Source organism: Neodiprion lecontei, chromosome 3, assembly GCF_021901455.1.
Source record: "Neodiprion lecontei isolate iyNeoLeco1 chromosome 3, iyNeoLeco1.1, whole genome shotgun sequence".
Classification (NCBI taxonomy): domain Eukaryota; kingdom Metazoa; phylum Arthropoda; class Insecta; order Hymenoptera; family Diprionidae; genus Neodiprion; species Neodiprion lecontei.
The window spans coordinates 27,270,285-27,295,018 of record NC_060262.1 but is presented as its reverse complement, the minus strand read 5'-3'; the positions used below and the strand labels follow the sequence as shown (position 1 = coordinate 27,295,018).

Genomic DNA, 24,734 nt, shown 5'->3' with positions numbered 1-24,734 from the left:
TCGACGATAAACGTACGTTTAATATCGCTTATGTGTTATATTAATATCCTTCGTGATTTTACACGTCCATTATACAGAGAATCCATCTTCTGTACAACTAACTATATGATAACGCTTATCCGTCACGCGTTTTCCTTCCATATGAAAATTATAACATTTATCTTAATAATATGCGAAACTATATAATTCGGCGTTCACCGTTCGTTTTAGAGTAGAGAAACTTAAAATCTAACGTCCCGGACGTCTTTGAAGTTTCAGAGAACTGGCAACTACTGCCCGCGGGATCTAAAAACTTATACAAGTTTTCCACGGAACTTTACGCGAGACTTTCTACGTTTCTCTGTCAGTTAACTTCGCGTCTCTTCGCGAAGAAGAAAGGATAGAAATAAAAAGACGAGAAGTAAGAAAATTAAAGTATAAGCTTAGCTTGCAATAACCTCGGCTTTGACAATATTTTCGAAACGCGCAACTACCGTATGAAAGAATTAACACAATTTCTAGTGATTATAAAGTACCCCTCATTTCTCTGATCCCCGTTCAAGATGAACAGATCGTGAATATATACGACGACAAATGAAGTTTATCATTATATACTTTACGCGTATGTAGACTTTTATATTTTTATTTATAATTTACACGACTGCACAAACTCAGTTATACTTACTTATCTTGTGCATATCGCTTTTCCCCGGTAGCTCGTGGTTCATGTCTTAAAAGTAACGAACATATCACATCGGCGTATACAATTTACATTCGTATCGCTATAATCGAGAAACCACTCTTCTCCAGAGTATTATACCGCACGTTGTATTCATACATTCGGTGTGCAGCAGTTTTCTCCAGTGATTTCGCATGTACAAGCAGCTGACCTGTAATAACTACTTCGACGGTGCTCGCGTAGAATTATACCTAGATAAAAATACCCACGACTCGGGGGTGTCGTTTTACTTCCAGTTGGCAAAAACCTCACAATCATATGAATAATTCCGTATACAGTCCAGTATAAGAATCAGACCCAGAAATACTGCTGCACACCGCACCAAGAATAGCGAAGGAAATGTGAAAATTGATTCCTACTTTACATCGTGTGTGTAATATCGGTATATTTTTTCACACGATATATGTACGCTGAAATAATTAATTCATCGATGCGGACACGTGAATCGATTTTTTTCAAAGCCAAGAAAAAAAAAAAAAGGGTAACAGCGTAAATATAAAGCGTTATCTGGAGGGTTATAAAAGGCGTTACGTAGCCTCGTTCTGGCCCCTGTTATTTTACCGAAATATCAGGAGCCACGGAGATAATAGAGACAAGAGAAAAAAAAGGTGAATAAAAAAAGGAAAATAAAGATACACGATATAAATAACTTTTTTCACCACTTCGTAGTGCGAAAACTGTAGGAGATTTGTCGCTGCGTAATCATACCATAACAGCGCAGAGTGGCTCCGCAGTTTTTATTATCAATACTATTTTAGCTGTACGAGTGGGATAAAAAATTTCGACACTAAAAGATTAGAGGAGAAAAGCCTGATGTGAAAAAAGCGTTAATTGGCGTTTTTACGTAACTAAAAGAAACGCGCAGACGATTAACGTATAGGAATGAAATGTTTTTACTTACCTATAGTTTGTAAATACAAATTTCCGAGAAAAATGTCAAAGTCTAAATTGTTCTGATGAAGTTTCAGTGAATAGTCCTACTGCGTTATAATTTTCTTAGGTTTGCAGTATTTTAACGTATTCTATAATGAAATAAATTTTCCGGTGATGGTAAAAAATGCGAATAGTCGAGGACTTTTCGACAACCACAAGCAGAAACTCCCCGAGTTACCGCAGTCCTCATTTTTCATGGACCGCGAATCACGGGACACCCCGAAGAAGCCGTTGCACTCAGACGGCGCAATACGCGGCCCTACGATTCAACTGGTATAACCGAAGGGTGGGAGGTCACCCTTAATAATTTGGTAGCACCTACGCGGACCCTTGTAATGCGCCAGTCAATCAACGTAGATCCCCATCAAACCCTTCGCCCATAGAATACATCAGGGTGCTGGTCCGCCGCGATTGGCTACTTAATGTTAAATCGGCGTATTTTATTAGGCGTTTCCACCCTTCGGGTTTAACTTTTACCTCCGTCCAAGGCTAGATTGCTACTCGCTGCACGGACCTACATCGGGATCCAGGATACGCCGTTATACGTATACCTGCGCCTTATACTAACCGCCTCAGGACGGAAAGGTGAGACGTAAATTAACCTCTGGTGGCGAAATTGAGGCTGCAGAGATCGTCACTCTGGGAATTTCGGGCGCATTCAAACGTCAAAGTTATGCGAGGAAAGGGAAGAAGGGCTTTTACGCGAGTGGATCGGTTGAATGATTTGTTTCGCCCAATCGTATCGAAAATTGAAACAAGGTTCGGTGGGAAACTGCGGGAGGGATTCATTAACGAGGTCTGTTCGTTCGTTTTTTTTTCAACTTTCTTCTTTTTTCCTTCTTTTCAATCGCAGGCCGATTCATCATGGCCTGCGCTGAAATTGAACTATTTTTTTTCGGCTCTGTCTCGTAGAATATTTCGACTAACAATAAAATGAGGATTAAAGACCTGCGGCACTTTGCTGCCATGCCTAACCCACCTCTTGCGTCGTTGGATAAAAACGATGAGACATACAAAGACAAACTCTTCCACGACTGATGATGTGAAGCAGACTGTAAGTCCGACTCACGTCGTGCGATTTATTTCATTTCTTCACTCACCTTTTATTAAGATCTTAGAAGTTAGAAGAGTCAAGGCGCGGAATTTTATTTCAGTATTACGTATTTCGTATCACATAATATATAGTATATATTATATAGAAGTTATATACCTCTATTATGGGATCTAATCATTTTTTTTCCTTCTCGTATAGTAGGTAGTGTTGAAATTTTATACCTTACCCTATTTCCCATGTAGACGTAACTTATACCGTTTTATGTCTCCTACTTTCCCACGTGTCACACATTGTCCTACACGTACGCTTTTTGCGCCACCACCCTTGCCGAATATTACGTGATAAAATTGCCTCTTCCTCCCCTGAAATTTATATATTAGTTATAAAATTCGTAAGACGACGCGATTCCTAAGAGGAATACAAGGGTTTCGTTGAACGACGTCTCATGTCTCAAGAAGATATAAATTTTGAAGGATGAAAGAATCAACCTCGGTGTAGCATTTGATAGGAACACTTGACAATATTGAATTTTCTAATCACTGCACGAAAATTTCGTATTATACATAAATTGAGTATGCAAGAAAAACCGGAATGTAATAACCGAAATGTCTTCTACGAGAATGTATTCAATTCTCGAACATATCGACGCTATCAACATTGATGGAGGGTTGGCTTATTTGAATGTTGTTTCCTCGTCATTGACGTACATGTGGTATGAAAAAAATGTAGAACTACTCACCCTGTAAAATTCAAACTAAACAATCCCAAAGAAGTAAATACCCGTCATGCATTAATTTAGGCAATATAAATAAATTCACTCCGATAATAAGCATTTCAATAAGTGATCTTATTAAATTTTACGTTTTCTACATATGTTACGTACGTACATACAGTCTTTATTACAGTTCCTTTTTTTTTTACATGATAACGATAGTGGTGATAATACTCATAATAATAACAATAGCAGAAGAAAAGCGAAAAGTACTAAACATTTTTCAATTAAATTATAAACTTGCATACCGGCTTTGCACAGCCCATAAATTTATAATCCCATTATAATTTTCTTAGTCAGTATAGTACAAGAGTAAATAATTCCTTAAATCAAATGTCACGGGTCCACTTAATTAATTTTCAATCCATTATAATCCTCGGATTTGGAACTGTACGCCTTCAGGCTGTCAAAACCTTCCCTTGTAAATTCGAGCTGCGGCAAATCTGCGCGGTCTAACCTGTAACAGAGAGAAAATGTTAGATTAGAATTCACAATTTATTTATTTTGTTTGTCACTCCGTTTATCTAATTGTCCTCACATATTTTTACCCTTTTGTTTGCTTTCATTTTTCAACCTCGCCCAGGCTGATCATACGCAAGATTTCCGAGCCGTACAATTCAGCGAAACTTTGTCTGTTCGAAAGTATTTGTACTGTAACAAATTATCATGCGAGCCTATCAAGTCGGTGGCGCTTAATGCGAAATTAGAGTATCGGTAGACCATTATTTTTTTTGCCAGTCAGATTGTAGTTTTCGTTGCGTGATGGCATATAAACGTACCGCTATCGCGATGTGTACTTTTATTTTATACTTCCTCTTTTTATCCCTGATGTGTATTTTTGTTTTTTATTTTTTTGTTTTTTTTCGTGGCCGTTGATTATCAACCGTTGAAATCAGCAGTTCCCGTTATCCATTAAAGCCACGCCAGCCAGGCTGACGAATCTCCTGTATTTTAGGTGCCTTGTTCCGTTTTACGACTTTTAACTAAAACTGGAATAAAACCAGGAGAAATTCTATAGAACACGCGAGCTGTGACTGGGGAATTGCATTGTGAATAGAAACCGACCGGCCACTGCACAAGGTACACAATGCCAATCAGCGAAACAGCGCCTCGTAAAATTTCAATCTTCGAAACATACGAATTTTAAACCGACTCAAAGATCGAATGGATTTCACGAATAATACACACTACACCATAAGGTGACTGTACTTGAGATAGTAGCCGATTTTATCTACGGATACAATCACGCGTTCAATTCGGATTTGAACATTGCATACATATAATATGCAATGCTCTACCTGCAAATTTTTGGACGGTTTCAACCTCATATTCGTGCATGTTATGTTATATATGTATGTATTTTTTCATCAACATTCTGTAAATGTAATTTAGATGCAGCAGAACTTGATTTTTTCACAATTTAAGGATTAAAAAAGACTAGAAAAACATTTGTACTATCGTGCACTTTCGTAATTTGATGATTAATTATCGTCGATAAATGAGAAGTTGGAGAGGTTCTTTACTGGAAAAATTCTGATTTATAATGTGCGTGATCCAACATCACCGAACGTACGTCACATTAACAGAAAAATTTATCACACGCAATAAACGTTTATTACCTCATCGGGCAATGATTTATCAGGCACATAATCTCGATAGCATTTGAATCCTATCATCATGTGGTAATTGTACTAATAACTTCGGTTATATGACACTGAAGGAAAAAATAATTACAGGTTTATAAGATTGCAATACGGTTGCAATCGAGCAAAAAAATTTGAATACAAATTCACTAGACGTTCCGTCATATTCTGCAACAATTATTCTCCCGTGTATTTGTGCATCAGATGTCTCAAACTGTGGATGCAGCTAATGCGAAAAATTGGCGTGAAAAATGTCTTATATTTCAAATTTCCAGTCGAACCAGAGAAGCGAGAATCTTCAAGTTTCCTTTCGATTTTGACAATAAATTCTAAGTCGAATTCAACGATCTCTAACACAGCGTACGATCGTGATCAATCGTACAACGATGGATGATTGCCAATCGTCGTTGGAACAAATAAAGCGAAAAGATCTCGAAGCAAAAGTGATCCAAAGAAAAATCGCGTGGAACGAAGTGAATACAAGACACGACTCGCAGCCCGATTGCTGTAGACAATAACGCAATTATATCGGAAAAAAAGCAGTCTTAGTTACGCGAAAGTGTTTTTGACTCGGCGTCGGTTGATCTGTCGTTTGCTTTCTTCTCGCGTCCCTCGAAATTCGCGCTATTGAGTTCGGTGATTTCCCGAAAAGCAACGGGCGAAAACGGTTTTGTGTTTACTCCGAGGGTTGTCTGCAGGGACAGAGAAGAAGTTTGAGGGTTGCGTAGGGTACGGAGGCGTAAGGGACGCGTCATTAGCTTTTGAAATGTCCGACGAACTGAAACACCCCGTGGCACGCCGTCCTCTAGTTCGTCCGCTGATCTTGAGCAAAAATTTCGGTTTTTACGTTAGTTACTAAAAATCTTTTGTAAAACGGTTATCTTTACTGCGATAAGGGTTTAATGGTCCTGGAAATACGAGAAGGTATGTAGGTATAACATATATTTTTAGCTACAAATTAAATTTTTTTTATTCAAACAAGGCTTTAACCCTTTGCGACATAGTGATAAGTATTTTTACCACCTATTTTACATCCGTTTCTTGTATATTTGGAAAACTTTTCAAGATATTTCTTTGCGGTTTTCTGCTATTTCTTACAGGTTTTCAATACTCGAGAGTAATTGTTGCGATATAATGTGAGTTATTGTTGTTAGACACAAATTGATTGACAAAAATGGTAAACATTGAAGAAATAATTCATTTCTGAGAAAGTTACCCCTCTGCACATAAATTAGAAGTTTTTGGGATCGGTGATTACGAACCTGAAATCTGCTTTTGAAAATTCAGTATGATGGATGCGTAGAGTTTTTTGACCGTATTCGATCAAATTTGAAATTTTCGTCCGTCGTATTGGATCCGCCGCGTTGAATTTTTTAAATATTAAACACTTCAACCAGGAATTAAATTCTATATAAAAGTTCGGCATGAATTTTCGCAGTAAAGTCGGTGTAGTACAGTTTATCCACTAAACACGAAGTTTAAAGCTGTTTTTTTACCTAAAGTTGACCTTCAAACCGAGGCTTATATACCTTCTGAACCATTCGCGCAGAACTGAACGGACGCTGTTGCAGAGAATTACATTTATACAAATAGAATTAAATTCTAAATATTGTTTTGATGCTCAAGATCATATCATTAAATACGGCTGAGCAGTGAGCATTTAAGACTTCAAAAAGCACTGCCGTGTTTACGATTGTGTTAAAAAATAAGGTGACAAACTGCGTTCCTTCCACGGTGACAAGAATTTATAACCTATATATTAGTGGCAATAAATTTTTTTTCTTCCCTTGGACTGCAAGCAAAAGCATTTCCATCTCCTCTCTGCGCAATCTATCTGATATAAGAAACGCTTAGATTGAATTTTTTTTTTGCCTCCGAAGAGCAGTCGGGAAACGGAATAATGCACGAGATGGATCCAGCGCAAAAACCGTGTTATATTATGCGGTTCCTCCTCTATGGTTACAGAGTATTTCATTTTAATTCGCGTTTCCTTCGCGGATAATATCTTTCTTTGTACCTGGAAATCATTTATTAATCGAATTTTCCGTAAATTTATAATCTACTTCCATTGTGGGCACCTCGAGTAATCGCCACTCTGTTGGCTGGAACGAAGACGCCCTTTTGTACACATTGGATTGTACCTAATTATGCGGCCTGTGCGGTATACGTATTTGCCCAAGCACGCCTTTGCCCTCTATTGGATAAAATTGCCGCTAGCTTTACGTAGCTAGGCGAAAGGAATTAGATCGCCGAGGAAAAACATCGCCGCGGCACAAGGGGCTCTGTGGTGCGGAAAAAAGGATGAATACAAAAATGAACAAAGCGAGCAACTTTCCTCGGCGAATATGGAATAACCGAGAGGTGAACGAGCGCAGGGATGAAATATTCACGAGTCTGCCGGAACGGCAAAAGGTCGGTGTTACACTAATTGGACGTAACTTCCTCAAAATTATCTCGCCATAATTCATACACCCGAAATTACATGCCCAGAGTTTGAGGGACGAATGAATCATATCTGCTGTTATTCGCATCATCTATACTGTAATCAAGGGAAATATTTATACACGTGTTACGTATCGACACGGATCTTGCCGAGCAAATTTGAATTTTAAAAAAGCAACATGTTCCAAAAAAACGGTAATCGGATAGCAATGCTCGATTGCTGCAACGGGGGGGAAAGGGGGGAGACATTTCACTTTCCACTCTCTGCAAGGCTCGAGTGATTCGCGCCTTTTCTATTCCATGCCGGCACCGTCTGATCTTGCCAGGCGTTTTCTACTGCTACCACTGCTGCCGTAATATAAATGTGTTCTGCATACATCTACATCTGTTAGCGTGCGAGAGAGGAATACATCCTTCAAGAACGCATTGCAGGTGGTGTATTTTACTACGAAAAAAAGTGTTGAGAAAAAAATTGACAAACCAAAGTTTGAAAAGCGGAATTAATGTTGAAAAATAAATCCTTAAGGATGAACCGGTCTGTATCAGTCTCATTTGCGTTACATGATTGTGAACACGAATAAAACAATATTCCCACTATAATAATAGGTATGTAATGGAAATGAATTTGAGGAAAATTTGAAAGAAGGTTTTACAATTAGAACGTGGAATGGATAAAGATAGGTTTGGATATAAGTATTATACGATGAACCAGATTTTCGTCAACAACTGAACTTGCATGTTATAATTATACTGTAATGTAAGATTTTTCAAATCAAAATGAACGAATAACATTAAAATTGGCTGAAGAAACACCAGAGACTAATCATTTCGAACGTTCTAAGTATCAAACCTTTTCTAAAGTTGCTCCTATTTTAGCGGCTGTCATTCGAAAATTTATAACCAACAGTTATACGTAACCTCGAAGCATTGCAGAGTTTTTCATCAGCCGACAATTTTCAAGCAATTAAATACTTGCCTAAGCTCACAGTTAAGTAAAAGTTGGTTTGATTTATGTACAAGTGAGAAGAGGTCATAATCGCAACGATGAAAATTTGTAGTTTCCGTAATTATACAGTCTTTGATTGTTTACTTTGTTTTTTTTTTATTTTCAACTACAACCACCAAATTGATCTAGATGCCTCATTTGACAAAGAAAATGCAGACAACTAAACAAACAAATTGGCCGTAGCTTTGACTAGAAAATGTAATATTAGCAACTATGATGACACTAAATAGTTACTTGTAGGGAATTTACTTGGATTTGAAACAATATTATAAACCACTATCGTAACGGTACCGATTTTACTATAATCGACTAGTAATCGTGTAACAAATGAAATTTTTCCCAGTTTAGTATTTAGTTGATCGAAAACTTGAGGAATCAACAGAGTTAGAACCGAATAACAATTTCCTTGTCCTCGTTTCGTAAAGAAAACTGCTACGTCCAATAAGATCTTGCAGCAGAAACATGCAATGGAGCAATTCGCGGAGAGGAGCCAGAGCGCAAGTAAAGAATGGCCGAGTGTCCCGGCACGTTCGGAAGGAAGAAGCGTGCAGAAGCGACTCTCCATGAATATGTAGAAGCGAGTGCAGTTGCAGACGTCCAGAACCCGTGACCCGGCAACTCTGAGAAGTCATAATTAAAGTAGACAAGAAAGAAGAGCTCGAAGAGAAGTGGAAAGAACTAGTTTTTTCGTGTAAGAAAGTGAAAAAAAAAAAATGCAAGGAAGAGACAATTCTTCCGACTTCAGGTTACATTTCTGTAGCGAGTCTCTCTGCAGATACGAAAGCAAACACGAGTGTAGGTAATTCGTGAAGTGAGAATCGAAGGATAGTTCATTTTGACTCGATTATATTAGAAGAGGAAACTCATACTAATGCACGTTGTTGTACAATTGGAACAATGGCTGCTGCTCAAATGTATTGTCAATAGAATTACATTGTCGTGAAATAGTCGGAAAAGGGAAAAGTTATGGTATCTTACAATTTAATAGCGTTTCTTAATACTAAGGGTAAGTCCAGTCATTCCCTGATTTTTATTCCATTGTCTTGTACGCAGTATTCGGTACAATTTGAACCTCGACCATTGATAATAAAATAGATAAGACGTAGCGTGCAAGGTGAGGCCAAATGTCAGGTGTACCTATATATCTTAGCACACTGATTGCAGCGGTTTTTTACCAAAAGTATTTGTAAGTAAATATTGAATGTATTTTTCTAAAATTCTCTAATCGACATACAGTTTTCTTTTTCTACCGAGTATTTTGAATTCTTTTGAATTCCGATTTTCTGCTATCAGTGTCTCGAGTGCAAACGTATTAGGTAAAAAGTGACGAGTTACCAGCGGTTAGTGAAATGTTTTCAAATCATCTGAAGTCGATGAAGATCGCTCGGAATTTTCTGGAATTTCTTCGAGCCCCGTAAAATTTTTTGACCCACTTTTAAAAAATTTTCCACTTTCGCGCTACCTTTGAAGTTCCATGTCAGTAGGCATTAAAATTTTGTGATGCATTGTGGAAAATTAACGAACTCTTTTAACGTCTTCTTCGACAGTTCGTAGCTTCACTGAAACGAAGTGAAAACTGTTGCGCGGTTTCGAGAAATCGGGAGTTTTTCACGAAGCTAAATTTGATATCGCGACGTACGTGTTTCAAAATATAGCTTGCGTTGCCGATCCGCCGTTGTGATGCGGCAAGTGCGTAAAAATAACGCGCCAGTTGAACATTCCGATTTAACATCGCGTTGCGATTTGGATTTAGATTCAGTCCGTGAAAATTTCATCCCAAAATCCCCGCGTACTCGAGCGAGTTATAATTCACAGCCTCGAAATTGTGAAATCTGATTTGTAGAAAAATTGAGTGGTTAACCCCCGAGTGGAAAGACAAACTTGAGCTAACCTTGTCAAAGTTCTCCTTCTGGTTGAGGGCGCGGGGTTCGAGGGTGGCGTTTATTAAGGAAACACTCGAACGTCGCGCGCCGCCCTCTTCGCGAGGCAAGGGGCGCAGATAAGGATAAGGAGGATGCCGGCACCGAGTAGCGTGATCAGAGCGAAGCCGACGGACCAGAAGTTCGCCGTCTTTGGCGCAGCGAGTTTCCTGGCCGTAGGTAAAGCGGCGACTTCCTCAGCCGTCACCCCGAGTCTCCTCGCCTTAACTATTAAGGATCTGAGGCGTCGCGACGCCTTCTCGCACGACATCGTTGTTATTTCTTTATCTCCGATCGTCTTTGCCCTCTTCTTATCGAAGCCTTCTCTTTCCGCCTACCCTCGTCAACCGCCTCGACCCCTTGTCTTCTCGAAGCGCATCGACGTGCTCACTTCTTCTTCAACAGGTTTACGCTCGGCAAACTGAATGTTTATCATTATCGCGCGTGCCTCGCCGATTCGAATCTCCCCTTTTTTTTTTTATTCACCGGCTTTTCATTTCACTTACACATGGTTAAAATCGATCTCAACCTTCGGCTCGAGTTTTTGCTTTCTTTTCCTTCTCTTTTCACCTCTGTATTCTACAACACACAAACTGTCAAATCAAATGGTTTTTAAATTGCGAACGATCGATCACCGATATTTAACAAAGGAGTTTGAACCAGGAGAACGCGTTACGTTATTTGGCTATCGTTTCGATATCTATAATCTCATCCCGCTTTTTCGTCACGGTGCACTTTACCGGAACAAAATCACATTCTACCGTTCGTTGACCTGGACGTAATATAGTATAAATTGCTTAATTAGCTTATTTAATTAGCCTATTCAACGTGCAAGAGTCTCTCCATAAAACTCCGTTAATATGAATTGAAAATGTGCCACATCAGACAAGCTTTATTCTGTGACATTAGTATCAAAAACAGGAACAATTAATATTTTTGAGGCTACCATGAAAGTTTATTGCTCACCACGCGTATGATAATAATAATTAATTATTGTTGAACGTTTTTCAAATAATCGGGAATTGATTTGTGATTGAATTTTTTTATTTGTAAATCTATAGCGTTTATATTGAGTTTAGCAACTTGTACGTCCCATATACTACAAGTGAAGCGTATTGATAAATTATACCGGGTTGCATCTCGATTTCTTCAAACTGCATTGGCAAACGAATACATCTCACAGTTGAGAAACTTTAAATTAGATTCACTGGAGAATAATAGGGAAGTAGGTGTTCTGTAAATCTGGAGCCAAGTTTTGCACAGTAGAAAATCAATCTATTTGTTCGATTCAGAGATGTTTTGATACTTTTGTTCTCGTTCAAAACGCAAAGGTATTCACAGAGTGAGATGCACGTAGTTGGATGGGAATTTAAATGCAGCGCAGTCTGAAAAAGTAATAGAATTCCGTGGAGTGTCAACACGGACCGAGGAATGCAAAGAGACGTCTTGAATCGACGAAGAATTGCAGTTCCGTATTTCACGGAAGAAGGTGAAAAATATTCCGAAAATTGGATAATTTATGGAACAGAATTTTCTCACATTATTAATAAACGAGCGTTTCAACAAACTCGGTCAAAATTGGATATCTTTTCATTTTTATACTGCTTCTGACGGTTTTATAAAAAAAATTTCTCTCGTTTTTTTCTCGCTAAAAGCTTTGTGAAAGTAACAAAAAATTGTTGGAATCTGGTTAACGTTGAAACATTCGCTCCGCAGTTGGTCCTTTGTACTTGTAAATAATTACGAAATCGATTTCTCGGTACAGTGAGTTATGAACTCTGCACTTTGTACCGTTTTACAAAGTTCGTATATGAAATTGGGTTTACAAATTTCACTGATGGGAAATTCCCGTCGCTGCTGCTGCTGCTGTTACCGATGATGGCAATAGCCAAGAAGTAAAATCGCATTGACTATTTATCTCCTCGTCTGCAAACACGTCACGCGAAAGTCACTCAAGCCGATCTCCTTTCGCGTAATTTTACCAATTTTCGTCTTCTACTTCTGTGACACAATTTGTTCCACATCGTAGAAGAATAACGTATAATATACGCGGTTTTTCCGAAATCGTTCGCGCGTTACGAGGACTTTTTCGTGTTTAGCATTTTGACCAGAATTAAAAAAAGGACCGATCGAAAAACCCAAAAATTACTCTCGTATCCGCCACGTTCTACTCGAGCAAAACCACGTGTTGCTTAACCTGACGTCGAATTGCCGCAAGCTGCTTGCTCGTGGGCGTCGCGACGCTGACTGCCAGTCGACGGGACGCTCCGAGCTTTATTGGGAAGCTCCCACCCCCGTCTCGACGCCAGGCGCCGGAACGCGTACCACGACTGCCTTCGCATTTCCCCGCACGTTTCGTGATTTCGGCTTTTCTACCCCGAACCCTGCATTCCCGTGCGAAATTGCCACGATTTTTCGTATTTTGGCAATTTCGAATAACTTAAATTATTATAAATACATTTTTTTTTCAATCCCTCGGCCGTTCGAAAATCGAATAAAAACTGTGCAACGTTTCGGTTCCGGTGCAGTCTTCCGCGTGACATTGAATTTGCAGGATTTTCAGTCTATATTAAAAACAGGGGAAAAACTCCGCAAGCTCGAAAGTTCAGATGCTAATAAATGGGGAACTCGCGTTATTATCGTGTCTACAGAGAATTTTCATTCTATAGTCAACTCGACTGTGAAAATTAGTACCTTCGCTGTTATTCTCTTGAAAATAAAAAATTATTCGGCATAAATACACGAGTGGAGTCAACGCTGTTGGAATAAATGAACGGGGTAAACCGTGTGCGGAAAATTTGAGAGTAACGCCGAGTGACGAGGCTAAATAATAGTTTGTCCGCATCATACCTATTCATTGGTTCGGAAACGATGGTAATAATTTGAAAATCGCGACCGGCAGGTAAATGACAAGGATTTTGGAATACAGTCCAGGTGCGATTGCACCGGTTGAAACGAAGAATCGACTACGCAATTTCACGCAACTCTGCAGCTCCTGTCTCTCTCTTTTTTTTTTTATAATTTCAGGAGCGATTGGAACACACTCTGGATGTGATCCTGGATACAACCTATCGGAATATCGACCTGCAGACCTCTCTAATTGAAGTTATAATATGCAGAGCACGGAAATATTTGGGAATCTGACTGTAATTGCTATCTCGTTAAATTTGAAATAGAAGCTAGATAGGCAGAGAGACTCTGCGTCAGCTTCAAAGTAAATTCTCCGTACGGGCGATGATGCTTAGGTAGGTATATAATCTCCTGAGAACCCGTTCTCACATCTCTCGAGGCAAGAAGGTTTCTTCGGTTTGTATAACGAGGCGGCGGCGCGCGAACAAGCGGAGGCATTTTCAACCAAGATCGATGGAGAATATTTTCACTCACAGGCGGTAATCGCAGACGACTCCGTACCTCCGAAATAGCTGTTTCGTCCTGCTAAGCTCACCGAGAGTTCTAGGGGCGGCTTCGTCGGACTAAGTCAGCATTCACCCTAAGATACTTATTTCGTCTGAAGCTCCTGGTGAATGATACACAATATTGTAATTAGCCTGGAATTAGGACTCGCACAAGCTAGATACGCGCGTACTTTCATGCGAAAATATCAAATCCTACTCCGATAATAAAAACCGGCCAATTATAATGAACAAAACCAGCTTAAGACTGGCTGAATTTCCAGGCTCGTTGGGCGAAGAAAACGTTTTGAATATCTTTAAATTTTCTCGTTTACTATTCACACTTGCCCCAATTGTTCGTGTAATCGTAGCGAAACCAACCTAAATAACGCCGAGACGGAGTCGTGATAGGAAAAAGAAAAATATGTCGCAACGGATGAAAAGTGACTGAACATTGAAAATTTGGTAGTTCTTAGGCTTTAATAAACTTTTAAATTTTAACCAAGATATTCTTGCCTGCACTGCTTTCTTTGACGTGAAATCAGCGTTGAAAAATAGTCGCAAACGCATTAGCAAAGAGCATATTGATTTTGTGTCTGTGTTTTAATACGCCTGTAAAATATTTGCCAAGCATTTTTTTTTGTTTTTTCTCTCCTACCGCTTCAGTAAAGTTTGCAATTGATGTCGCTATTAATGCACGGCAAACATTTGGACAGGCAGGAGATTTATTACCATTACATATATGTTCGTTGTCAATATATTGCAGAGTGGATATTTCCATCTTTGTGACGTGCCTACGTACAGAGAAATTAACTCATTTCCGGCGTACGGTAATTTCAAATCATAAATTGCACGGTCCTGGCGACTGGAGGCCGCGTAAATTGAGTATCGGAAAAAACATCCTACCCTTGTTTATCCAAGCTCACATTGTAGCAACAGCCCTACCCTCTGTCACCTACAATAAGTGACAGGTGCAGATCAATTGCAGATCATGCAGGTCAATTTACGAGAGACAATTGACTAGATAGATGAGTTGATCAATAACCATGGGACAAATCTTTTCGCCAATCCATTACCTCGACGTATAATCCCAATTGCCATACGAGTATTCGATATTCAAGGGTAAATGAGAACTTGCAACGAGATCATACGTTTCTGTCCACAGAATCTTCTCTAATTTCTGCAAGCGAAGGCAACGCTACTAGGGAGGTATCGTGACGTATCGAGGCATGATCCTTGGTCATTCTTGGTTGTCGTTTATCAGGCAAGGTGCGTTAACTTTCTTTTTCTATAATCCCCGCAGCTTGACGTTATCCCCGGATAGTCGGCTATATCCAGTGGGAAGTTCGGTAAATTGCAAAACTTTGTACGTATGGTATTATATTCGAGCCGTCGTCAGCCAGTGTTCAATCATACAACCGAGTCACGAGAACGAACACGGACCGGCAGTTGCGGGAGGCTAAAACTCCACTTCTGCTTCCACTCGCATCTTCTGTCTTTCGTATCTTCATCCCTCTTCCTCTGCCCGGTCTACTTCCGGCAATGAAGAGAGAGAGAGAGAGAGAGCAAGAGTGGAAAGACGAGAGGGGCCCAAAGTCCAGCTCGTCGAGTGGCCAGTTGAGCCCGTCCGCTCGTTTCTTCACAGAAAGAAGAAGATCCTTATAACTTTTGGATTCTGCCCTACTAGAACCGGGCTGCACCAGCTGCGGAGTTTTAATTAAATAATCTTATTCGGCAACGTGTCTAAAATACTTGTAACGATTCGTCTTCCCTCCTTCACTTCTAGACGTCAACCTACCCTCTCATACGTACGACTTGCCAACACCACATATAATGTTGAGGTACCTGCATTCGGCTACGCGTATGTACGGCACGTCCAGGCAAGGAATACACGATCGCATTTTACCAACTGCCACGAGAAATTGACGGAATTTCGTATTTCATTTGATAATGTGGAAAGGCATGTTCGGAATAAACTCCTGGACTTGGATGGTTCAGCGCCACTTTAACAATTTATCACAAGATCAACTTTCAGAGTATGGAAAATTGCATTATAGCATATTTTCGTATGACACTATTTATCAGTAAAGGATTACTACGACTCTAAGAGGATCGTATTGAGGTAGTGAAAGGCTGGTACAAACTTACTTGAACTCGGATAAGAACTCCTTTTAATTCAATAAATGAACTCTCATAAAGTCGCTTGAAATCATGTGCAGGTCATTTCAACTCGCATGAATTTATGTATAAATAGAATTGTTGGGTAAAATGTCTACCGATTTTGGTCACCTTAGTTGGTACCAGTTGTGGCTATATATATTGTAAGTAATTGAAGGTTACGCCCCCTAATGGTACAAAAGTACTTTGCCCGAATTGTAAGTGAGCACCAATTTTTAGTAATAATGTGTATCAAAAATTAAAAACTTTTCTATAAAACTTGTTTAAAGCCGGATATTGGTAATGAATTGAGTAATTAAAGAGATTTATACTCATTGATACATATATGTAGAACTTCGCAAAGGTGACCACAAACAGTGAATATTCTCTAATTCTTCTGGTTTATTGAACTTCTTTTCAGCACGTGGAATCATTTGAAGTCTTAGAAATTCATGAATTCACTTGGTGTCAGGTAGATGCTGCATTTTAGAATAGTTGACCTCTGTCTCTGACTAAGTGATCGATTTTCCTGCTTGATTCGTTGAAATTTCAACTTCTTCGTGCAACAGATCTGTCTAGAATTCTTGAGTAATGTCGCGTTTCACACTTCAATGTCAATTAAGAACGTATTACGATTTTGTCGCGAATTCCAAACATTCGCACACATTTCACGCACTTGAGGTTTGCAGAAACAATGGTGACGAATTTCCTGTTCTTTCCTCTTCTCCATAATTTTCGATCTAAGGGGTTCAGAGCCGTTTTAAAGCCTCCAACCGCGCTTCCAAATGGTTTGTTTGCACAGCGTCTGATCGGACCGTTTTGAACCTCCCACACCACAGCACCGCAATTATGCGTCGCCACACACTTCCCCTCGCTTTTCTTTCTTTTTCGATTCAGTTTACGAATCTCACACTTTTCCTCGTAGTATAAGCATGAAAACATTGATGGTATGCTTTGGTTGGTAGTTATAAAACATCCTAGACTCTAGGTGATCGTTTTCTATTTCGAGAATGTTGACCGTCGCTACTTCTGTCATTTTCGCTTTTCGAGAGACCGTACAGGGGGAGATCAATACTGTTATCGACGTAATATAATTTATCACCATAGCTTCCAATGGAAAGTCTGTCACCTAAACAGAAACTTCATGCACATCATTTGTTTGTTTCCTGAGATAACTTTGCATTGTTGTAAGATTTTGTATTCTCAGATTTCATTCTATTCATTTTTGTCTATTGATAGATTTTTTGTTACATTATATTATTAGATTTGAAAACTCTTTTAAGATACAGCGAGACAAGTCACACCGCTTTCGTCATAGAACAGACGAAGATTGACGTCTCATCAAGCCGTTAAACTTCATTCTGAGGTAGAATACATTTCACGCTCGTGTGACCGAAAGCCAAAGGGTGTATAACCACGGAATCCTTTAACAAATTTTCGTGTGGGTGTATTAAAATCTAAAGCGTATCGCGTACACATTTTCACGTCATTGCTGAACAGATTCCCTTGAGGCAGCTGATCAATCAATGCGGAATTTTTTATATTCGCGCCATGCCTTAACAATGACGTTTTGCCAAAGTTGATCACGAGATATACGATCTTAACTTTCTCACAACGCACAAACATCACGCACAGAGGCATGCTTTAGGTTCGATATAATCCGATTATGAAGTAAAATTATTCCGCTCCTTAGTCATGCGTACGCTAAGCTCATACCCCCAATTGTTATAACTTATCTAAATAACCAACCTGATCGTGCGAATAAATAATATGGTCAGATTGGGCTATGTGCATGTCCTTGATATGCGTTCATCACCGGATTTCGTTACTTCAATCGGCTAAAACGTCTCAGCAGAATATGTGGTCCAGAGGTCTGATACTCTCCTTGTTAGTATACCAGTAGAGAAATGAATTATACTTCAGTAGGTTTCAGTACTTATATGTTCCGATTAAGCGGTGACAAACCATGCGTACTCATTATCGGTACTTCTGTACTTGAGTACAGTACTCAATACTTGCACTCCTGTACTATCGGTACCCGTAGTCTGGTACCAAGTATTATACTTGTACTATTATATTTACCACGTTCACGTACGTAATAAGTATTAAAATTCCGTGTACTTGTAAGTAATAATATTCCATCGCTATTTGGAGTGATACGCAGAGCAGGTCTAATAAGGAAACTGGAATCGAGGCGTTCGAAACGACACGTACAATGCTACACAGGTGAGTTGCTCATTGACTTCGCAGACCCTTGACGCCGAAAGTTTGATTCAATTAAGCGATGGGAACTCAATTTTCCCCTCCCTCGGGACTCGGGCTAGTCTTGGGGGTTGCGTTCTGGCGAGACATTCGAAGCCCGGGAACGGGCGAGGGCGGATACGTGAAAGTCGTATAAAGTGCGACGCCGGACGACGTGAACAAGTTTATTAATAATGTGCTCAAGGGGGACGACTCTTATGTGTTCGTATATCGGTGAGAGCGGACATGTGCGGCTGACCGGGAGGGAATATCCTGGCGATCGGGAACCATTGCGCGACTCCGTGAATGACCTTTGCCAAACTTGCCAAATCTCACCACTTTTTTTTTTTATCCTATTACCTTTGTTTCCTCCATCTTTTTCAGCGGAGAAAAAACTTTCTCTCCGAGTTTTATACGAGGAGGACTGCAGCCCGGAGAAAAACTCTCCAATTGATTTCGAAATTGTTCCGCTTACCAAGCTGCTGCAAGCATCCGTTTTAACAGCTCAGGCTCCGGAGAAGTTTTGGATTATGTACGCTTAAACTTTGCCACGGTCTTTAAGCGGTAAGGAGGTTATTATCACCGCGTATGAATCAGCAAGCTTGCCAGGATAATGGATGGACATAATCAATCTGTACAAATGGAAATACGGAATTACAAATTTTCACCATCGATACGCAAGTAAGTCTGTTTATTCTTTATTCGCGGACTCCTTGACGCGGAGAAGTTCGATCGTAAAACCTGTAAAGTAAATTGGAACTTTCTGGTCAGAGCTTACTCGTAATTGATTACCAAAACGGATATACCAACACCTTGAATAATACACCGAATGGAAAGCTAGTGTACAGTCCTTGAGTTATTCATTATGAAGGGGGCTACTATATCAAATTATTATGGTGCTTGGTAATAAACCTAAATGCGGTACGACGCTGCGTTATTTACCGTACTGCTATACATCGACGATAATTAATTACCTTTAAAGCAAACATATTCACCGCAGAATATTGGCAACTTTGCGGGGAACGCCACGTGTACATTGAAGAGATCAAGCGAAAAGCTCAACCTTACCGTACCGCAAGCAATTACCTTGGACCCTGGACCTTATCGGGTTCGAATTGTAAGCGTTACCAAGTGTTTCATGCCTCTCGACCCAGTGGTCCGTCTAAATTGCGAACTTAGCTTAGCAGTACGTGACTTAAATATTCACGTACCCGACCCGTGAGTAATTGTGAATTATATCAAATGCAAATTGTATTTTGATAGCCACGTTGGGATGGACTAGATTATTACGTCTCGCGAGAAGAACTTACGGAACTGCCATAGGCGAACTCAGAATCCTGATAATGAGTAGCTCATATTTTATTCCCGGCTACAAGTTCCGTTCCGACTTTTCTGGTGCATCATAGTTGAACAATCCTGAGAAATTTATGGTCTCAAGTTACATCGTAACGCCCTTGTACCTCATATTCCTGCCTTCCAATATTCCGGTTTCTGAAAGTTCAATCCATATTGAAACCCCCGCGATACCACATGTAACGCAAAACCAAACCACCGCATGAAATTCCCCCGCAAAGTTTCACCCACGACGGCGTGCCCTTATCAACGAAAGGTTTATAGACCCTTCGACGTACTCTCAGGCGGCGATGGCGTAAAGTTGAATCGAATTTTGTCGGTAGAAATTACAAAGGATATAAGATGATGGAATTTCTTTTTCCGGCATGAAATACGAGGGCTGATCGTTGCGAACGATTAAATGGAATTCAGGTCTTCTTTAACACTTGGCTTATTCATATTCAGTACAAACTTTGGTCTGGAGCCTTGCGTTGAGGATTGTATCATTAACGATACATTGGAATTGGAAAACGTTCTCGTTAATGGTCGCCTTCCGTAGACCTTTCAAGAGGTGGAGCGAACAATAGTTGATAGAATCTTGCTTCCGGTACAAGATAGCGATCAGATGCTAAGTGGACGGATTACACTCGCTCTATCTTCATTTGAAGTACGTAAAGATTCTCATCAACCCTTCCTAGGACTTTGCTGACTGGCCAGGTTGTTACATTCACCCTTTCCGATCAGGGTACAGAAATTGGTATTATACTGGGACCGTCAGTCATGGGCGTGAAATCGGCTTAACCGGGATCGATTCTCTATGAAATTGCAAGCGGCTTCCGCAACTACTGGCATAAAATTCACAACTTAATTTGTTGTTTCAACCAAACAAACATTTAGAGCTGTGTTTTGGCAGTAAGCCGACGTCGATAACTAATGTTTTCTTATTCACTGTTTCAGCATATTTCAGAATCACGTTATCATCAACGGTTCAAATTTATGCTAAACGGGGCTGAAGGTAACAGCCAGTATTATCAGCCAAACGTTCTAACGTTCATTCGAAGAAGATATTGAAGTCCGAAAATAAAAATTTCGTCAAATACCTTGAACCCCCGATAGTTTCATATAATTATGAGGATAAAACTGAAATGCGTTTTTCTATTTCTAAAAAGTTTGACACGTTTGGCTGCTAACTCTGGCTACTAGCTTCAGCTTTATTTATACTAAAGTATTGGTGAAGTATCCCGTGATATTCAGCTGTTCTGGCAGTGAACGTGTTTGATTTGACATCAACGTCAGGAGTTTTGAGTCTCAATAAAAATTTCGTTGAGACGTAAGTGGCAGATAAGGTCGGTATCAAAACTGTTTGAACAAATCTACAATAACCGTATATTACGAGTGAGTAAATAATAGCCCCTCGGCGGGGTGTATGGTAAATTAGAGTAGAGATTAAGTATCCTTATACTATTCCTGGCGAAATGGCCAACGGTAAATTTTCGAGGGAGATCGCAGCGATAACCGAGCGCGCGTCAGACTGTTAGATTTAATTAAACAAACATTATCTTTCGCCTAGAGAGTAGAGCTCATTCAAAAACACCTTTCAGTCCTGATCAGGTTGCGTCGTCGTTTTGCAGGGCGATTTGCATATTAAAGTAATTTACCGTAAGCCAAGTCGTGTCCGATTGCGGATTGGATTTACTCGTGTGATTACTTGCCGGATTAACTAGCCATGCAGGGACTTTCCGAAACACAATACGCTCGGACATTTACGCGAATGCGCGATTAGGAGGTGAAATCTTTTGCAGTTTGCGGCACAAACTGCACAACCGAAATCATAATCACCAACGAAATGCGAACTCTTGATAGTACTAAATAGTACAGGGGCGAGGTAGTCTGGCGTACACCGCACTCATGGAATCCTACGATATGATTTAAAATCTCAGAAGTCCCTGAAAGTTTCGAAATGACATAAATCATAAAAAATCTCTAACATCTTTGACACGTATTCCGTGAATGTCACATCCAGATATGGATTATCAGAAATCGGTAAAATCGCCTAAATTCTTTGGAAACCTTGGAGTCTTGAAATCCGGTGTACGTACAAACTGACGAATGGTTAACTCCTCGTGCAGGGAAATTACCTCGATCCTAGGTACTTCCCATGATTAACCAAATTCCAAGCCCAATTCACTTTGGGCAGAGAAATGTACAGGAAGTAGTATTTCTTGCAGCTACGCTTCGGCGACGCCGCACAAATCCTCAGCTAGAAACACTTAATCTCCACCTAACCCTCGCGGACAGAATTCATTGGCACAATAGCAAAGCGGTGGGGCGGGGGACGGAATAAGGGAGGGTATTCCGTGTCAGCGCGGTCGAATTTGTTGGCAAAATTCACCCACTGTTCTTGACGCGTAAGGATATCGCTTCACGGCTACGAGGGCTGCTCTGCTCTGGTGTTCTGGTACGGGACTTCAACTTAACTAGTTAGCAGTTCCATTGTGCTGCTCTCGTGGCCGGCCAACAATACAGTCTAATGTGCTAAATCGCGGCAAGATTAGGCGGCAGTTAGCAACTATATACAACTACAGCACAACCTTGCCACCTCATGTCTTACCCTCCGCTCCATTAGGCGGTCAAAACTGCAGACTAACTCCTGAAAGGTTACAACATCGGTCCCACAGTTGATGATCGAGCATTGCTTCGGTTGAATATTTTGGGCATCGTCGCGGTGATAGAGCGTCTAGCCACGAATCAAAATCATTGCTTAACCGAATCAAGTGTCACAGTCTTCGGGGAGAAACCAACATTTTTTATCTCCGACTCAACCGTAATGATAACTTGATTGCGGGGCCCCGCAATAATGATATTTGATGAGATTGACATCAAATTATAGTTTAGAGAAGTTCACCTCACATTTTTCTTACGGCATTCCATCGGTAAATGTAAGGGTAACGACTGGAATGATCAAAGTACGTAAATATTATTGTGTCGTCGCACGTTGCGAGGTTTCAAAATTTCATTGATGTTTACTCAGGTTACTTCACACCCGTGGTTACACTTTTTTCGCCTATGTTGTAACATAAAAAGGTCAGTGAAAGCCGGTGAGCATATCAATCACTTCGATTGAGTTGAGGTTACCTTTACTGACGAATAAAGCAATTCGCGTCAACTACCGACTCCTAACAAAAGTTTGGAAATCTGGGTCGACGGAATGCAGTGTTTCGAAAACGTCAACAGTGTTACTGAGCCTCGTGGCTTTGTAATTCCGATAGCATTATTCTTCTCCATGGCAGATTATCGATAAGTCGATAAATTTATCATATTTGCCTGATCCGTGCACGCGGCTGCAACTTACCGGCTCAACATAGGGATGTGTAAGAAAATATTTTGCATGGTGAAAAAAATAGATATAAAAGGGTAAAAACGTGAAGAAAAAATTTTAAGCAAAGAGAGCTGAATGATTTGTGGTACGATATCGTTCGTTGTACCGTATTCTTCCTGGATACGATATTCGAAGGTGATAGAGGGGAGGTTATGGGGAGTCAAAGGGCCGATTTATCAACCTATCAGTGGCCATGATTGATTCGGATGTAGGAAAAGTTTGAAAAATTGAAAAGATATGTTAAACAGCGAGATGTCAATGGCAGACTCTTTCCCAGAGCTTTCTTCGCATACTTTAACACTCACCTGCGAAGCGTGAGAGAGAATCGCAGGCGATCCCAATACTCACTCTCTACCCCCGATTTATGTGTACTACAAATTTCTACCAAAATCCTGTGTGATTTTACACCTGTGCGAACAAGAAATTTCAATACTTTCGAGGCTACTCGACTGCTGATCCTAACGCACAGACGTATAATGTACAACCTAGTAATTTGAATAAAGATGGTGAATTTAACTACTAGACCAAACTGTTGCATGATTAGGAGAGTCAATACCCCATCTAAGATCTGAAAACCATCGATTCGACAAAAAAATTTGAGGAATGTTCTGCTGTAACCAATTTTGACCCACTTTCAATCAGACTTTGCAATTTGAGAATCATGCTTCTGGGAAACGTGGAAGAACAGAAATCAAATCGTCAAATGCAAGTGTCAAGAAAGAAAATGAAAATAAAAAAGAAAAACCACTGGAAAACCCGTCTTCGCTTTGCAAGCATTCCGTTACTTAGACGATTAGCTATCGTTTACCAGTTAAAATGCTCTCGAGCTGCAAGCGTCGAGAGGAAGCCGGTAACTACACGTCTATCCTTGAGTTAAAGGTGAACTGCTCGAAGATTGACTGCTTTCCAGAGCACGATACTTACTTTTGCGAAAGTTTCGCCGTTGGTGTTGATATCGTTGTAAATACCTCTCAGCATGTGTGCGTTATAATTTATAGTAACTAATATTTGGAGTAAATTTTTCGCTATTTACCAGGTCATTTACCAGACCTTATATACAAGGATAAGGATCGTTCGATAAACTTCGGTGCAGTGTATTCGAGGTAGGATTTAGCGCGCGTCACCGCCAACTTGAGTCGAGTGTTTAGCGGCGCTAGAAACTTTGGGTACAAAGCAAATAGAGAAAGTGCTTTTGGAGGAAAGTTACGTGTAGAGCAAAACACGGCTGTAATAAATTTCTTTGCTCGCTACGTCTTGCCACTTCGCTAATGAAACAGAGTACCGGCTAATGAGCTTAATGAGAGAGTTCCGGCAGTAGGTTCTACTTTATAAGGAGACCCTCTTCCATTATTCCTACTGGTCACATATATATAGAAACTTCCTCCGCACGTGAGTGCATCGTATACGTATTACTTTACTCGAAAGTATGACACATTTTTTGTACGTACGCTGCTATTTTTTCCAAAGAGAAAAACGCATATTTATACTGACATGATAGCAACAGATACCTAATTCTTTGACTACGTTATCGATGTTATTGATCGCAGATACCATTCGATGATCTTCGGTTATAACTATTTTTATTTCAGTTATAACTATTTTTATTTCAGTTGTAACCGTACATTTGTTGTACTGATTGTACTGGCGTATTTATATCTATTATATGCTTCCACAGAAATATTACCGCTTGGATATAAAAACGTAATATCCGTCCATGAGATTAGTAAAATAAACCTGCGAATTACT

General features: G+C 40.0%; 1 protein-coding gene and 1 long non-coding RNA gene across 8 annotated transcripts in view; one reads left to right on the top strand and one right to left on the bottom strand.

The window, feature by feature from the left end:
* LOC107219884 (ATP-dependent helicase brm) overlaps positions 1 to 18,913 on the top strand; it is an 84,116-nt gene extending 65,203 nt beyond the window's left edge. Inside the window, exon 22 of one of the 2 annotated variants that reach the window (XM_046734730.1) lies at positions 18,662 to 18,913. The gene's annotated coding sequence lies outside the window, so the exon portion shown is untranslated. Of the gene's footprint in view, positions 1 to 15,044; positions 15,169 to 18,661 lie in introns of those variants that run through there. The other variant, XM_046734731.1, reaches the window with a different exon arrangement.
* LOC124293560 lies at positions 3,556 to 12,745 on the bottom strand. 6 transcript variants are annotated; one of them, XR_006903410.1, is made up of 4 exons: positions 12,314 to 12,743; positions 11,617 to 11,872; positions 10,460 to 11,259; positions 3,556 to 3,934 (listed from the first exon to the last, which is right to left on the bottom strand). It is a non-coding gene; the product is annotated as an uncharacterized LOC124293560 (long non-coding RNA). The 6 variants fall into 6 exon arrangements; XR_006903412.1 differs by having other exon boundaries at positions 10,460 to 11,080; XR_006903407.1 differs by having other exon boundaries at positions 10,460 to 11,872; positions 12,314 to 12,745.
* Positions 18,914 to 24,734: the final 5,821 nt, after the last annotated feature.